This window comes from Lepidochelys kempii, chromosome 9, assembly GCF_965140285.1.
Source record: "Lepidochelys kempii isolate rLepKem1 chromosome 9, rLepKem1.hap1, whole genome shotgun sequence".
Classification (NCBI taxonomy): Eukaryota; Metazoa; Chordata; order Testudines; family Cheloniidae; genus Lepidochelys; species Lepidochelys kempii.
Genome location: NC_136388.1, coordinates 99,522,954 through 99,540,041, shown reverse-complemented (window position 1 = coordinate 99,540,041; position 17,088 = coordinate 99,522,954).

The following is a 17,088-nucleotide window of genomic DNA, read 5'->3' as shown; positions in this document are numbered from 1 at the left end:
ACTGATGTCCACAAAGCAGCTTCAGACTGGGCAGTGGCCGATCTAGTTTCCCACAACGCCCTGCCAGTGGGTGAAGTCTGGCCTAGAGAGACCAGCCCTATGCCTCAGGGGGTGGCTTGGACTCCACAGTCCACTCAGCGTTTAGCTTTTCTGCTGAAACTAGCCCCAAGGTTGCTGGAGAATCCCCACTGGGGCAATGGTTCCAGGAACATGGACACCTCTCTGCTGTCTTTGGAAGGCAGGCCAACGAATGTCCTCCCCACAGCGCTCAGTAAACTGGACTCCGCCACCCTAATCCCATTCACCATGATCCCCGAGGTCTCCCTCCCCCTTAATGCCATTGTCCCCATGGCTGTCCCTGGCTCACCCGAAAGCCCCACTGATCCCCTGGCTGCCACTCATGCCCCTCACGTGCCCTGCTCCCCTTATCTTTGGGCATCTTTTCAGAATGGCCAGCTGGTCCACACACCTCTTCATGATGCAGCCAAAGGGAGGGTAACTGCCCCCAAGGCCCCCAAAGAGATGGGCACTCCAGGGGATGGGAAATGGCCTTCCCACATCCTGCAGCGGTGGAGTCAGGCCAGCAAATGCAAACTGGTAGAATCCAGCCAGGCCAGGCCAGGCCCAGGAGATGCTGCTTTCCCATGTTGGGGAGGACGAATTTCTGGAGGGGGAACACTGGAGCCCTGTCCAGGCCCAAGGGAGGGGGCAAGGATATCAGATCTCTGCTGGGGGATGGGGTGCCTCCTGCCTCACCTTCTGCCCCCGTTTGGGGAGGGTTGGGAGGGAATCGTGTCCTGTCTCCCATACTCCTGCTCTCGGGAAGGCATCTGCCCCGTGTGATGCTCCCCCTGCAGCCAGCAGCCCCACACACGTCCCCGCAGCCCCAGGCTGTCACACGCCCAGCTGGCCTGCATGTGCAGCTCATGGGCCACCAGAAGCTGCGGTGGCAATAACCACGCAGCTGCTGGCTGTTCCCGCACTGGACCTGAGGGGAAGGGGCAGCTGGGACTGTGAGGAGGGCTCAGTACTGGCCTTGGGCAGCACCCCACCCCCTCAGTTGCCGACACACACGTTTCCATCCTCCCCAGCTCCAGCTGCCACACACTCCTACCTATCATAGAATCATAGAATATCAGGGTTGGAAGGGACCCCTGAAGGTCATCTAGTCCAACCCCCTGCTTGAAGCAAGACCAATTCCCAGTTAAATCATCCCAGCCAGGGCTTTGTCAAGCCTGACCTTAAAAACCTCTAAGGAAGGAGATTCTACCACCTCCCTAGGTAACGCATTCCAGTGTTTCACCACCCTCCTAGTGAAAAAGTTTTTCCTAATATCCAATCTAAACCTCCCCCACTGCAACTTGAGACCATTACTCCTCGTTCTGTCATCTGCTACCATTGAGAACAGTCTAGAGCCATCCTCTTTGGAACCCCCTTTCAGGTAGTTGAAAGCAGCTATCAAATCCCCCCTCATTCTTCTCTTCTGCAGGCTAAACAATCCCAGCTCCCTCAGCCTCTCCTCATAAGTCATGTGTTCCAGCCCCCTAATCATTTTTGTTGCCCTTCGCTGGACTCTCTCCAATGTATCCACATCCTTCTTGTAGTGTGGGGCCCAAAACTGGACACAGTACTCCAGATGAGGCCTCACCAATGTCGAATAGAGGGGGACGATCACGTCCCTCGATCTACTCGCTATGCCCCTACTTATACATCCCAAAATGCCATTGGCCTTCTTGGCAACAAGGGCACACTGCTGGCTCATATCCAGCTTCTCATCCACTGTCACCCCTAGGTCCTTTTCCGCAGAATTGCTGCCTAGCCATTCGGTCCCTAGTCTGTAGCGGTGCATTGGATTCTTCCATCTTAAGTGCAGGACCCTGCAGTTATCCTTATTGAACCTCATCAGATTTCTTTTGGCCCAATCCTCCAATTTGTCTAGGTCCTTCTGTATCCTATCCCTCCCCTCCAGCGTATCTACCACTCCTCCCAGTTTAGTATCATCCGCAAATTTGCTGAGAGTGCAATCCACACCATCCTCCAGATCATTTATGAAGATATTGAACAAAACCGGCCCCAGGACCGACCCTTGGGGCACTCCACTTGATACCGGCTGCCAACTAGACATGGAGCCATTGATCACTACCCGTTGAGCCCGACAATCTAGCCAGCTTTCTACCCACCTTATAGTGCATTCATCCAGCCCATACTTCCTTAACTTGCTGACAAGAATACTATGGGAGACCGTGTCAAAAGCTTTGCTAAAGTCAAGAAACAATACATCCACTGAAAGAAAAGGAGTACTTGTGGCACCTTAGAGACTAACCAATTTATTAGAGCATAAGCTTTCGTGAGCTACAGCTCACTTCATCAGATGCATATCGTGGAAACTGCAGCAGACTTTATATATACACAGAGAATATGAAACAATACCTCCTCCCACCCCACTGTCCTGCTGGTAATAGCTTATCTAAAGTGATCATCAGGTGGGCCATTTCCAGCACAAATCCAGGTTTTCTCACCCTCCACCCCCCCACACAAATTCACTCTCCTGATGATCACTTTAGATAAGCTATTACCAGCAGGACAGTGGGGTGGGAGGAGGTATTGTTTCATATTCTCTGTGTATATATAAAGTCTGCTGCAGTTTCCACGATATGCATCTGATGAAGTGAGCTGTAGCTCACGAAAGCTTATGCTCTAATAAATTGGTTAGTCTCTAAGGTGCCACAAGTACTCCTTTTCTTTTTGCGAATACAGACTAACACGGCTGTTACTCTGAAACCTGTCATTATGCAATACATCCACTGCTTTCCCTTCATCCACAGAACCAGTAATCTCATCATAAAAGGCGATTAGATTAGTCAGGCATGACCTTCCCTTGGTGAGTCCATGCTGGCTGTTCCTGATCACTTTCCTCTCATGCAAGTGCTTCAGGATTGATTCTTTGAGGACCTGCTCCATGATTTTTCCAGGGACTGAGGTGAGGCTGACTGGCCTGTAGTTCCCAGGATCCTCCTTCCCTTTTTTAAAGATTGGCACTACATTAGCCTTTTTCCAGTCATCCGGGACTTCCCCCGTTCGCCACGAGTTTTCAAAGATAATGGCCAATGGCTCTGCAATCACAGCCGCCAATTCCTTCAGCACTCTCGGATGCAACTCGTCCGGCCCCATGGACTTGTGCATGTCCAGCTTTTCTAAATAGTCCCTAACCACCTCTTTCTCCACAGAGGGCTGGCCATCTCTTCCCCATTTTGTGATGCCCACCGCAGCAGTCTGGGAGCTGACCTTGTTAGTGAAAACAGAGGCAAAAAAAGCATTGAGTACATTAGCTTTTTCCACATCCTCTGTCACTAGGTTGCCTCCCTCATTCAGTAAGGGGCCCACACTTTCCTTGGCTTTCTTTTTGTTGCCAACATACCTGAAGAAACCCTTCTTGTTACTCTTAACATCTCTCGCTAGCTGCAGCTCCAGGTGCGATTTGGCCCTCCTGATATCATTCCTACATGCCCGAGCAATATTTTTATACTCTTCCCTGGTCATATGTCCAACCTTCCACTTCTTGTAAGCTTCTTTTTTATGTTTAAGATCCGCTAGGATTTCACCATTAAGCCAAGCTGGTCGCCTGCCATATTTACTATTCTTTCGACTCATCGGGATGGTTTGTCCCTGTAACCTCAACAGGGATTCCTTGAAATACAGCCAGCTCTCCTGGACTCCTTTCCCCTTCAAGTTAGTCCTCCAGGGGATCCTCGCCATCCGTTCCCTGAGGGAGTCGAAGTCTGCTTTCCTGAAGTCCAGGGTCCCTATCCTGCGGCTTACCTTTCTTCCCTGCGTCAGGATCCTGAACTCAACCAACTCATGGTCACTGCCTCCCAGATTCCCATCCACTTTTGCTTCCCCCACTAATTCTACCCGGTTTGTGAGCAGCAGGTCAAGAAAAGCACCCCCCCTAGTTGGCTCCTCTAGCACTTGCGCCAGGAAATTGTCCCCTACGCTTTCCAAAAACTTCCTGGATTGTCTATGCACCGCTGTATTGCTCTCCCAGCAGATATCAGGAAAATTAAAGTCACCCATGAGAATCAGGGCATGCGATCTAGTAGCTTCCATGAGCTGCCGGAAGAAAGCCTCATCTACCTCATCCCCCTGGTCCGGTGGTCTATAGCAGACTCCCACCACTACATCACTCTTGTTGCACACACTTCTAAACTTAATCCAGAGACACTCAGGTTTTTCTACAGTTTCGTACCGGAGCTCTGAGCAGTCATACTGCTCCCTTACATACAGTGCTACTCCCCCACCTTTTCTGCCCAGCCTGTCCTTCCTGAACAGTTTATAACCATCCATGACAGTACTCCAGTCATGCGAGTTATCCCACCAAGTCTCTGTTATTCCGATCACGTCATAGTTTCTTGACATGACCAGGACCTCCAGTTCTCCCTGCTTGTTTCCAAGGCTTTGTGCATTTGTATATAAGCACTTGAGATAACCTGTTGATCGCCCCTCATTCCCAGTATGAGGCAGGAGCCCTCCCCTCACAGACATTCCTGCCTGTGCTTCCTCCCATCATTCAGACACCCTGAGAAACCCAGCTGCCCCAGTTCCTGCCCCGCAGCCAGCCAGTCCCCACCCAGAACCCACTTCCTCCCCAGACACCCATCTGCCACCAAGCCCCCTGCGGCGCCATGTCCTTCCCCACCCCTGCTTGGGGGAGGGTATGCTGACCTGAAGCGGAAGTTTCTGGCCGTACTCAAATTATTCATTGAGCCAGGCTGGATATTTGCAAGGCATTTGCATAAAATGTCAGAAGGAGCATTACAAAACTTTGCAGCCACAGGAAACGGGGGAGCATGTGTGTGGGGGGAATCAGCTGTCTGTGCTGTCTGAGGGAGAGGAATTAGAAGCGCCAGTGTGGACAGGGCAGAGGCCTCGTCTACAGAGACATGAAAAAGCCTGCGGTGCTACTATCCCTGGGCACCACACAGCACTCTACGTCCGGGCGCTGGGTCAGGTTTGAGCCCAAGCCCCGCTTCTGTCCACACATACTCAGGTCAGCAGGCCCTCATGACCTAGGTCTGAGGAACCCGTGAGGGAGTGGGTCCGAGGCCGAGTAACATGGGTGCAAGCCCTGTCATTTTGCAGTGTGGCCACAGCTCAAGGTGCAGATCCAAAGGGTTGTGTAGCGGAGCAGGGACATGAGACCTGGGTTCAGCTGTTGTAAACCCAGGTTTACAGTGTAGAGGCTCAAGCCTGGGCTTGGAAACACTGAGTCCACAAGGCCGGGTCCCACAGCCCCAGGATTCCTATGCAGTGTAGGCAGACCCCCTAATATAGGTGGAGCTGCATCGTCACTAGTACAAGGACAGAGAAGCAGCTGTAAAGAATGAGATCATTCCCAACCCCTGCCTGGCCGAACGGCCCATCACCCGGGTGTGTGGAGCAAAATTCCAGCTTCAGGTGGATGGAAACCAGTGTGGGACGGACGTGGTCCGGGACAGCTGTTCCCTTTGGAGTACTAGGCATCAGCACTTTGTTTCTTATTAAAGAGATTGGGGGAGGTTATTGTTTGTTTTAGTTTTTTTGCTTTAACATTTTTAACTAATTGATGAGCCATCGAATCTCACCACACCTCAAGTCTTTTACAGCTTATCCGAGGTATCTGGAGAACAAATGCTCACACCCTAGTGTAGGGTAGTGGCTGGAAGTTCTCTGGCAATTATTGAGTGTATTAACATGTCTGAAGAACCCCACCCAAGACAAGCAAGTACCAGCAAAGTAAGATGATTCATTAGATCCATGCACTAGCCTTTCAGAGTCAGAAGCCAGAGTTCAAATCTGATTTGGGCCATAAATGAGAGGACGGTGGTGATCAGACCGAAGTCCCCGGTGGACATTTGTTTACGTCTGAAAAGCACGGCATATAATTGCTAATTCAGCTCAGGGGAGGCTCCGAGGGGGATACGAGGCGTGTGACAAGGCTGGACTGAGGTGTAATCACCAGAGCTATGTAGTGAATGAACCAGCATGTTCACACAGCGTCTGCCTCCAGCTAGCGCTAATAACCTGCCTTGAATTCACAAGCATTACAGCCACCAGAACTCAGAACAGACAACAGAATCTTGGCACCTGGCCTCCCATGCGAGCCGTAATGGAAGCCCTTGTGCTTTGCTACCTGATATAGCCCTCTGGAATAGCACATATGAGAAACATAAGCGGATTGGAGGAGCCTCTTAAACAATCCACTATTTACAGCAAAAACATCTGTGAAAAGCGTAATCAGACTCTGCCATTTTACTCAGGCAAGTAGGTCAAGTTAGAACACTCAGGTCAGCCACGTGCAATGTGGTATCAAAGGGTTGCACACGAAGAGTTCCCCACTGGATACTCTTCTAGGGCTCAGAACCCCATGGGCGGACTGGTGATGTGGGGAGAAGAGCCAAGCAAGCCTCTCTTCAGAGCGGAGTGCTGTGTTACAGCTCTGTGTTCAAATGGAGCCTGCTCACTCAGCAGATCTGGGCCAGGCATGTATTCAGAGTCACTTCTGAGGACTTGACTGAAAACTGTCCTTACGGCTTTAGTTCTGTCAGCCTTGCAGAGCTAACCGAGCTAGGAGAGAGCAGACTGGATTCTTTTACCTCTCGTGCAGCAACAGAATTGCTAAATATATTTCAAATGCAAGCCTACCCCTGCAAGCCCACTGTCTGCAAATTACATCCCCTCTATTTCTGTGCCACCCCCACGGGAGCTCCCCTCTCTCTCTCTCTCTCTCTCACACACACACACACACACACATATACACACTCCCCTCTTTCCAACAGATTGATTGGCTCTGCAGGGCTAACTGGAGTAAAAAGCAGTAAAAATGTATGTTTGTCACTAAAGGCAGCAGAGGGGACTGAACATACATTGGGAGCAGGTCTGCTGAGTAGCATGGAGCTGTTTTTAACCTGGACACAATTCAGAGCAGGTTTCAGAGTAACAGCCGTGTTAGTCTGTATTCACAAAAAGAAAAGGAGGACTTGTGGCACCTTAGAGACTAACCAATTTATTTGACCATAAGCTTTCGTGGCTCCCTAAAATTCAGACCTTCCTAGTACAGAACTGGCTGCGTTTGTCTTTTCCAGCTTTTTCCAAAAGCTACACCTCCAATATCTCTGCTGTAATAAAAGAAGGCAAAGCAGAAAACAATGCAGTCTGTTTGTGTATTATACACTGGGAGAACAGCTGCTCCTCCTAAGCTAAAGAGGAAACATTGGTACGAGAGCCATAAAACCAGTTACTACTTTCAGTCATTCCATCTTACCACCTCGCCGCCAATTCTATAGCTCAACTCCAGGGAGTGGCAGTAATGCATAAGGTACCGCTGCCATTTTCAGCACTCCGAATGCCTGTTTGGCTGAGCAAGCTGGCAGCATTTTTGGAACACTTTGGAATGTATACAAAGAGGAGAAACTCACTTCCCAATGCTCCAGAGCGTCGGGAGAAAAAATTGTGGGTCATCATCAGGTTCTGAACCCAAGACCTAAAGAACTTAAAGCATGAGTGTGTACTGCCTAAACGAAAGGAGTAACTCTTTGCTTGCCCAGCTCCCAATTCCCTTTTTCGTCATTGAGTAATGGGGCACAACCAAGGGAGATGCATCAGGTTGCATCAGCACCATTGCTACAGAGATCATTCTCTTTATCTCCAGCCTTATCCGTTCTGCGAGGCGTGCAGTGTGTTCCAAAGGGTGCTGTCTGCGGGACCACATACTGCTTCATACTGTGCTGTCATGAGGCACAGAGATGGTTTAACTGTTAGCCCAACAGGATACTGGGCACCATGTTTACAACAGAAGGAATAATCAGTGAGAGAGGGCGGGAGAGGAGAGAAGGCATACCAAAGGCAAAGTTTCCCAGAGGGACCATTCCTAAAAATAATACAGCTCAGATCTTCGGCCTCCTGAACTCAACAGGGCACTTTGTTCAACCAGCCAAGCTTTGTATTAGCCTGTGTCTCACTAGAAACCCTGGAAGTCCTTCCAGACATGTTAGTGAGTGTCAGTCTGAATGCCTCTCTCTCACAGAGGGTTGCTGGGTTTCATTCTCCCCAGTGGAACCTCTTAGGGGGATTGCGTTCTCAGAGCCCATGCGCCTACGGAACCTTACCCAGCCGGAGGCACGGAAGCAGAAGGAGAGACATACAATAAATGGAAGACTTTTTGCTGACTGGGAGGGAGGATTCTTTGCTTCGTTTCTGAAATGAACAGTGTTGGATGGGAGAAAACGTTGGTCCTATTTTCTGCTTTATCACAGCAACAATTTTTGACAAGACAGCTGCTTGGATGTTCTTTTAATTTGGAGGGAAAGATTTTTGCCCTAGTAGAAATAATGTTTCCTTACATACAAAAAGCCACCCTTAAATGAAATATATAAAAATGCACTATATATATATAGCTCATCAAAGGCTTAACAAAGCCACTGTTGTACTACTGTAATTAAGCAAACAAGCTACTAGTGTTATTATACAACCCTTACTTATGCAACCTTGTAGTTGACATGAACACAAACTGTGTGGCATATTCTCATACCTTTAGCCTGAGCAGTACCTTACTCGGCAGAACAGCCTCACTGAAATCAGTAGCATTACCCATAGAGTAAGGTACTATACAGTGTGAGCAGTAATGGTAGAATGTGGCCCTATGAACTCCTATATTGCATCAGGGCATGATAACCCTGAATGCATTTATAACTCTAAATGGCTCAAGGCACCCTAGCTGCTTGGGAATTATATTAGAATTCTGGGATATCCGACCAAAAGGAGAAAACAGAATGTATATATTAAGACATGACAGGTACTGGACTTCGCAAGGAAGCACCAGGCTACTTAGGAGCAAACATGTAAGAAAACACTTGTATTTAGAGCTGGTCTGAACCTGGGGTTTTCATTCCATGAGAAAATCTGAAATTAAAAACGGCATGAATCAGAAGAGAAAGCTTACATTTTGAAATTTCCCACAGAATGAAAATAAAAAAAAAAATCCAATTTGGAGCTGTTGAAACGTTTCATTTTGGTGATGTTGATTCATTTTGTTTAGGCTACTATATTAAAATATTAAATATAATATATAATCTGTATATAATATTACACCTAACATACATGTTAAATTCAAACTTAATATAATTTAAAAGTCCAAATGAAATAATCAAAAATGATCAAGTATAAATTAAACATTTTGACATTATTGAAATGAAATAAAGAGATTGTCCCATCAAAAATAAGTTCAGACTTGTCACATTCTCAGGAAATGTTTCAGTTTTGACAAAATGGCATTTTCTGATGGAAAACTGGTCCACTGAAATTTTTTTGACCAGCTGTTTGGGATATTTATATTAGTATACGTACCAACATTTTGTGGGAAAGAAACTCAGATAATAACCTTTGTAGATTTTTAAGTAGCTCCCCCTAGTGCACACAAACAGAAATCTTAACAAACACACTGAATTTTATGGAATCTGCACAATCCACCAGTGTTTTAATACATCAGGCACTTAAAATATGTTTCCAGAGAAAATGTTTGCTCCATTAGAAATTCAGTCAGTTCCCACAGAAAAATAGCCATTGATCCTGAATGACTGACTGACTCCACTTTTTGTATAGACACAAAGAATGTGGTCTAAATTCCAATGCTTTTGACCCAAAATTAACAGGTCAGAGAGAATATCTGGTAATTGCAGCTCTGGCCTATTTTCCCCTATTGCTTTTTCATTTATAACATATCTTCCATGGGGACTGCGCTACCTATTAGAATAATAAGGTTATTTTCTGTGTCTAATCTAAGAAAATAAATTAGAAAGTCTAAACCTTTCATTAGATCTCAGAGAAGATAATTTCTCGGTCAAGGAGAGCTGAGACACTTAGGAATACGTGTCCAGCAAATAGCATTTATTAATTATGCACATTCATACACTCATATGCATGGCAGACAGCCTCCACAATCAGCCTAATCATAAGTCCCATGCAAACAAATGTGTTAAGTGAATAGTACTTTTATTGATACAAATAGTAATACAGTAAAGAATCTCACTTCTGCAAGTATCCATGGAGCGAAATAATAGAAATGCTATTAAAATTCAGACAAAGAAAGATTGCATTATTTCATCCAAATTCAACATTGAATTGGTGCTGATGTAAACATAAAGAATCCCTACCATCATCCTGAGTACCAACCACAAAACCCCAACCTACACCCCTGCCCCCACCCAAATTCGGAACATTTTAAATACTTTTGTTTCTGTGGCATTTCTAATTTTTGCACTTGATGGAAGGCCAAAAGTGTGATTATTTCTGAAACATCAGATCCATGGTGGTCTCAAGTAAAGAAATTCCAAGTAACAACTTACAGCTTTCACCACTTACCAGGGTTTAATCACCAGAGCGCTCTCCACAAAGTGGGCAAGATTCTGAGCCCATTTACAGCTTTGCAGGTCTCAAGTAACACCAATGAAATTAACTACAGTGGTGTAACTCTGAGCACAAATCATCATCATGGCCTCCTTGCCAACTGGGCACCACCCATATCGGTCTCTGGCAAAGCGGTGAAGGTGGTGTGGTTGTATATTCAGTTTATATCTATCACTGGCAATGTTTTTGTGCCACCAAAGCTTTTGACACCCGAGTGATCACCAGCTGTGTAACGGCATTCCTTGGGGCATATGCTTCAAATTCATTGGTCTTCCGGTCTAATAATACGGCCATGCAAACAAAGCCGCTGAAACCGAACCAGCGTTGATGGAGGCCATTGCCGGCGTCAGCTTCAAATATCCTAATTTATGATCAGAAAGGGACTCCCAAATGGTAATGGGAGGGACTTAGTTTTATCTAGATTAATAACGAGGCCCATGTGTGCTGCTCGTTGACCAACCAGTTCAGGGATCAGCTGCAGCCATTCACCAAACTGAGCCCAGATGACAAAGTCGTCCGCGTGTTCAAGATCTCAGAGCGGAAGGGTGCACACCTCAACACCGCCAAGAGCGGCCTCCTCGAGCTTACCCGTCAGCCGATCAGTGCCGATACGGAATGACGACGGTGACGGAAAGCAGCCTTACTGAACTCCCAGGGAGACAGGAAACGGTGCTGTGTATCTGCCAGTGACTCGGACACACCTTTCCGTTCCAGCATAGAGCTCTTCTCTCAATGCTGCCATCTTCCCTGGGATGCCGGCTTGCCTCCTCAGACCCCACAAACTTGCTGGCTGCTCTGAATCAAAGGCCTGGCAGGAGTCAATAAAAAGTGCGGCTGCTCACGACTTACTCAATTCCGTCATCGGTCTCGAAGGGCTGCCTCAAGGGAAAGATCCAGTTGGCAGTGGAATGCCCCGATCGAAAATCGCATTGCGTGTCCCAGCCTTTGCCTCAGAGCGCATCGCGGATTCGTGACGTTCCCTGGGACTGACAGCAGTGTAACAGTTACTACGTTCGACCTCATTGCGGTTTCTGAGCAGAGGCGAAACACCCCCTTCTTCCAGTCACCGGGGAGGATATTAACGCACCAGGTGGCACAACAGCCACACATAACAATGTGCTCATCTGTCTTCAGCAACCCAAGGACGATGTTACGAAAACCCTGGTATCTTCCATGACTTCAGCTTATGGACTGTGATCCCAGTCTCTTCTTGGTTGAAGGCAGGTAGCTCGACTGGAATTTCTTGAAGAGGGGCTGTAGGGGACGGACAATCGAGGAGTCTGTATGAAATTCAGGAAGACAAATGCAATGGGCTACACTTTGGAATTAAAAATCAAATGCACAACTACAAAATGGGGAATAATGGGATGGGGGTAGCACTGCTGAACAGGATCCGGGGGTTATAGTGGATCATCAACTGAATACAAGCCAACCGTATGCTGCAGCTGTGAAAAAAGCTAATATTTTGGGGTGTATTAACAGGAGTGTTGTATGTAAGATTCAGGAGGGAATTGTCCCGCACCAGACGGCCTGGTGAGGCCTCAGCTGGAGTACTGTGTCCAGCTCTAGGTGCCCCACTTTAGGAAAGATGAGGATGAATTGGAGAGAGTCCAGAGGTGAGCAATAAAAACAATAAAAGCTTTAGAAACCGTGACCTACGAGGAAAGGTTAAACAACTGGGCATGTTTAGTCTTGAGAAAAGAAGACTGAGGTTGAACCATGTAACAAGTTTCAAAGGCATTAAGGGCTGATTTAAAGAGGACTGTGATCATGTCACTGAAGGGGCTCAGTCTGCAGCAAGAGAGATTTAGGAAAAACTTTCTACCTCTAAGGGTAGCTTAGTTCTGGGACTGGCTTCTAAGGGAGGCTGTGGAATCCCCGTCACTGGAGGGTTTGAAGAACAGGTTGGACAGGGGGCAGGACTAGATGACCTCTCAAGCACTCTGATACCATGATAATCTATGCTAAATATTGGGCTCTGCTGAGCAACTTCTCAAAGTAACAAGATTAGCACAGAACAAGAATAGATGCAGCCTTAATCCACCCTCCTCATACAGAGGCAATGGAAACCTAGAATAATCAGTTCCCTGGAGCACTCACCAGATGTGACTGGACAGCAAAAGCTTTCCAGCCTCTGGCCAGCTAGCTAGAGTACAGTTCCAGCCTATGGCAGACAGCTCTAAACAAACCAAGGGGGATGTGGGGAAAATCCAACGGCAAACTTTTGACTTCAGCAGGCTTTGGCTCAGGCCATTGGGGCCCATCCTGCAATCTCATCCTCTCTGCACAGGCCCACTGACGCTCTCCCCAAACCAGCCTCTCATTTTATGTCTGCAGTTTGGCATCCACACTCAATGGTGGCAGTATTTAGATGCCAGTCTGGGTGCACAACCAGTAACTAGCTGTTTAAATTCTGCCCTTGGGCCTGTGATTGATCACAAGGCTAATGTACAAGCAGTGAAAAATGCAGTGCAGAACAGATAGGAATCCAGTTTGTTTAAGAAGAGTCCACCAAGAAAACCACCCTTTCTTTGGGGCCCAGGAAAGGCTCTGCCTAAGGCAAGCCTGGCATCTCCCCTCCCATACCAGTTGTTCGTTCCTCCTTCTTCCCTGTACACTTGGCAGCTGGACCCAGCCCATCTGACTCCAAACCCCTGCAAACCTGGTGGCTAAAATGGGGCTTTGGCTGGACCCAGGTAATGCTGGTCCAGCTGCCCAGGGGTCTCAAGTTACCAGATGGGTGGCACAGCCCATCCCAGACCCCTGAGACTGTACACACAACAATGCTTTGTTAGTCTGCCCCAAAGAGAGGAAAGAGAGAGACCTACTGGAATTTGGCCCTGTGGTTCCAGGGAGTCCAAACAAAGGGTGTCATTCTGCAAACCGTTACGTGTCTTACTAGCCCTATTGGAGGCAGTGGGCAATTACTCATGTGAGTAAAGGCTTGGGTTTGCAGTGTAAGCAGTGTCAGGATGAGCTCCACCCTGACATCTGGTGGTGAGGTGTGGCAAGTTGTGGAAAAGAACTTCAGGGGCCGATCTCATTTGCATAGGCACACCCACCACGCCTAGAATGAGACCATAGCTGCCCAAATGGTCACTTTGGCTGCTGTGGGATCCCCAGTGTCTCTGTTATTGGGGCAGGAAGAATAAATTGTTATTACCCTGATTATGGGAACTGTGCTTGGAACTGTACGTGGCCTTTTGTTACGATGGAGGGATTCACCATCATCTAAGTAGCACTCGCTAGGCAAGGGTCATGGGTTCCAAAACTGTGTGAATGGAGAGAGGCTGGGGACAAGTATTAATACTTGGTGGCATGGGCCCCTTGGTGAGGGCCTTACATGCTAATTGCACTTCCTCCTCTCTCCACTGTGGAATATCAGAGCTAATTTTGATTTCATTAGAAGTCTAGTTATAGGCTGCTGAGCTCACTTTGGGCTGACAGTGCACCAGCACTGGGGCTCCCCTATTATAAGCTGAATTCACCTAAGCGCTGAAATCACTGAGTGTTGTGTTAAGTAGTGGGGGAGCCTGAAGATATATTGTGGAGCAGTTTGTGGGACGGCTGGCGAAGCAGTTCGACACGGAGCAGTGTGTGGATGGCAGGAGTTGCTTGTGGGCCGTGGAGCTGAGCGAAGGAGTTCGTGGGGCGGCTGGCGGAGCGGAGCGCAGCTGCGCGAAGGAGTTTTGTGGGGCGGCTGGCGGAGCGGAGTGGAGCGCAGCTGAGCGAAGGAGTTCGTGGGGCGGCTGGTGGAGCGGAGTGCAGCTGCGCGAAGGAGTTTTGTGGGGCGGCTGGCGGAGCGGAGCGCCGCTATGGAGCTATGGGGCGGTCAGCTTCAGATCACGTAAGGTGCCTCTTACCCCCGTCCCATTTCCACCCAGGTTGGGAGGTAAAGCTCCGCCGATAAACTTTCGAACTCTGGGGCTGCCCTGACCAGGGACAGAGACTTTTGGGGCATTGGACTTTTGGGGTTGCTGGACTCAAGAACCAAAGGGAAAAGGGCATGCCCCAATTTGCCTGGGGTGGGGTTGTTTTTGCTCATGGGTTGTGTTATGAATCCGGTTGGTGGTGTTTCCCCAACATAATGCCACATTGTTTCTCTCTGTTATTAAAAGACTTTTGCTACACTCAGACTATGTGCTTGCGAGAGGGGAAGTATCGCCTCTTGGAGGCGCCCAGCGGGGGTGGTATATATTTGTCCCAGGTCACTGGGTGGGGGCTCGAGCCGGTTTGCATTGTGTTATTGGAATGGAACCCCTAGATATTGAACCCGGCCCTTGTTGCTGCCAACTCTGACGGGCAGAAGGGTTACAGCAGTACAGAGTGCAGGTGTGTTTGAACTTGCAGAGGACAGTGTGCAGTTCCAGTTTCAAGATGGGGCTATGGGCCCTGGGAAAGCCTGGGAAGAGCCAAGTGTAATCAGCAGAATTCAGAAAGTCTCCACATTAAATCCTACCCTGGAGCCCCTGGGAAAGGAGGGGAATTCTGCAAGCAGCCCAGCAGGGTTTTTGGGCAGATTCTGGATCTGAGCTTCTGCTGTTTAATAAAGAGTCGTTTGTTTACCGTAGCCTGATCTGGAGGGGAGGATGGGGCTCTAGAGCACCTTTCATCTGAAGCAATTCAACTGGGGCAGGAAGACGCCCTTGGCACTCCTATAGCAGCTGTCCTACCTGGACCTCCAAGGGCTCTCCTGAGCACAGAATCCAGCTGGTAATTTGCCTGGCAGGGGATTCTGGCTACATTCACCATCCAGAGGTGTAAAGGGAGACATAGAGGGGTTAACTGAATGGCCAAGGTGTCACTGGCAGAGCCAGGCAGCGAACTCAGGCGTTCCGATTCCCTAGTGCCCCACAGTAAATAGAGGTGTTTTTGGAAAACCTGTCTCCCCTCAAGCCCCACCCCACGTCCTCTCCTTGCCCCAGAGGCCTGTTTCCCTGCCACAGACTGACACCACTTACACGTCAGGGTTGCCCTTTCTTCTCAGCCAGGACAGCCTCCCCTATCCCACGCTGAGGGACAATCTGTGCCGGATCTTCGGGCACCTCCACCATCCAAAGTTCTTAACTCCCTCTCTGGAGCGTGGTGCTCGGTGCGTCTCTCTGCTTACAGGCTGAGCATTCTCCGTAGGAGCTCCACACTGGCTTGTGCAGGGCCAAGCCGCCGCTCTCACTGGAAATCTCATGCAGTGATGGCAGCCTCTAGCTTGGAACAGATTCCTCTGCACCCGCTCCCCAAGCTGGGACTCCCACCAGGATGGAGGCTGGTGCTGAGGGGGGCTGCACCCTCAGGTAGGAGCTGCTCAGAAACTTGCTGCTGGCACCAGGAAGAAACCCCATTGATGTGATTTGTTTTTATTCCCTCCGTGTGCATAAGTGTTTCACAGCTGACTGGTCACTGACAAGTGAGGCTCCTGCCGAGCACATCAAAATCTCACTGAAAAGCAAAACCAAAGCAATGAGTTAAACCAAGATCCCTTTGTTGAGTGCATCCGGCTTAATTAGCAGCACTGAGATTGACACAGGGATGCTTTCCCGAGCGCCAGCTAACATCACGAGGGCCTGGGTATTTAACAGCTGTCGCAGGGGCCAGCCAGGGCCCTGAGGAAGGCCAGGCAATGGCAGCCATACTCAGACCTCAGTGGTTCAGGAGCCAAATCAGTGATCAGCATTCCCCAAAAGAGCCACCGTTGTGTGACTTCATTGTTTCATTGACTATAGTACTGACTAGTCCTACTGAAACAGTCTGACAGGAGAAATATTTGTGTGTGTGCGTGTGCGCACAAAAATTATTCTCACAGCAAAATCACTGCCCAAGTATTATTATTTTATCAGCTACAATTGGTTAACAACATAGTAAAAGCATCTGGACTGGTTAATAACTTAGACGGGTTAATAATGAACTCACCCAGTGTTTTAATACCATGTGCTGCAAAGAGACACATTAAAGAGCCGCTTGCGACTCACAAGTGTCAGTCTAAGTATCACTGGCTTAGAGGAAGGCTTTGGAAGGCCAATAGCCTGGATGCAGGAGGCCTTGATTCGAATCCCAGCTCCACCACACGCTTCCCGTATGAGCACGGTTCGTCTGTGCATCAGCCCCCCATCGGGGGTATAACAGCACTTGCCTCCCTCACGAGGGGTGGGGGTGAGGATGCATTAAAGACTAGGAGGCACTCAGGTAATGGAGGCCAGGTAGGTCAGACTGTGAATACCTGTGTCTCTTTTGAAGAGAGTAATGGCACTCAGTCTACAGCAGTATTCTGCACAGTCAGCATTAAAGTTAGTGTTCACAGAAACATTCGAGAATGTGCTGAGTAAACCTCCTAACAGTGCCCTACAGAAGGCAAATCCTCTCCTTTCCCTCTGTCACCAGCTGGGGACCTGCTCCCACTCTTCTCCCAGAGAAGTGTTAGTGAAGCATTAGGAAAGGACACATTTCTCTGTGGGTCTCAATGAGAGTTTCCCACGGACAAGTGCTGTGCGGGATACAAAGTCTCTTGGGCAATTATCAAAATACCAGCCTTACCCAAGGGTCCCAGTGCTCCTAGGTGTGAAATGCACTTCAAAGCAATGACCCGATCCAGCCCCCTGGCTAATCAAAACAAGGAGGGAGCCCAGCAGCAAACCCAGTGTGGACGGATGAGTG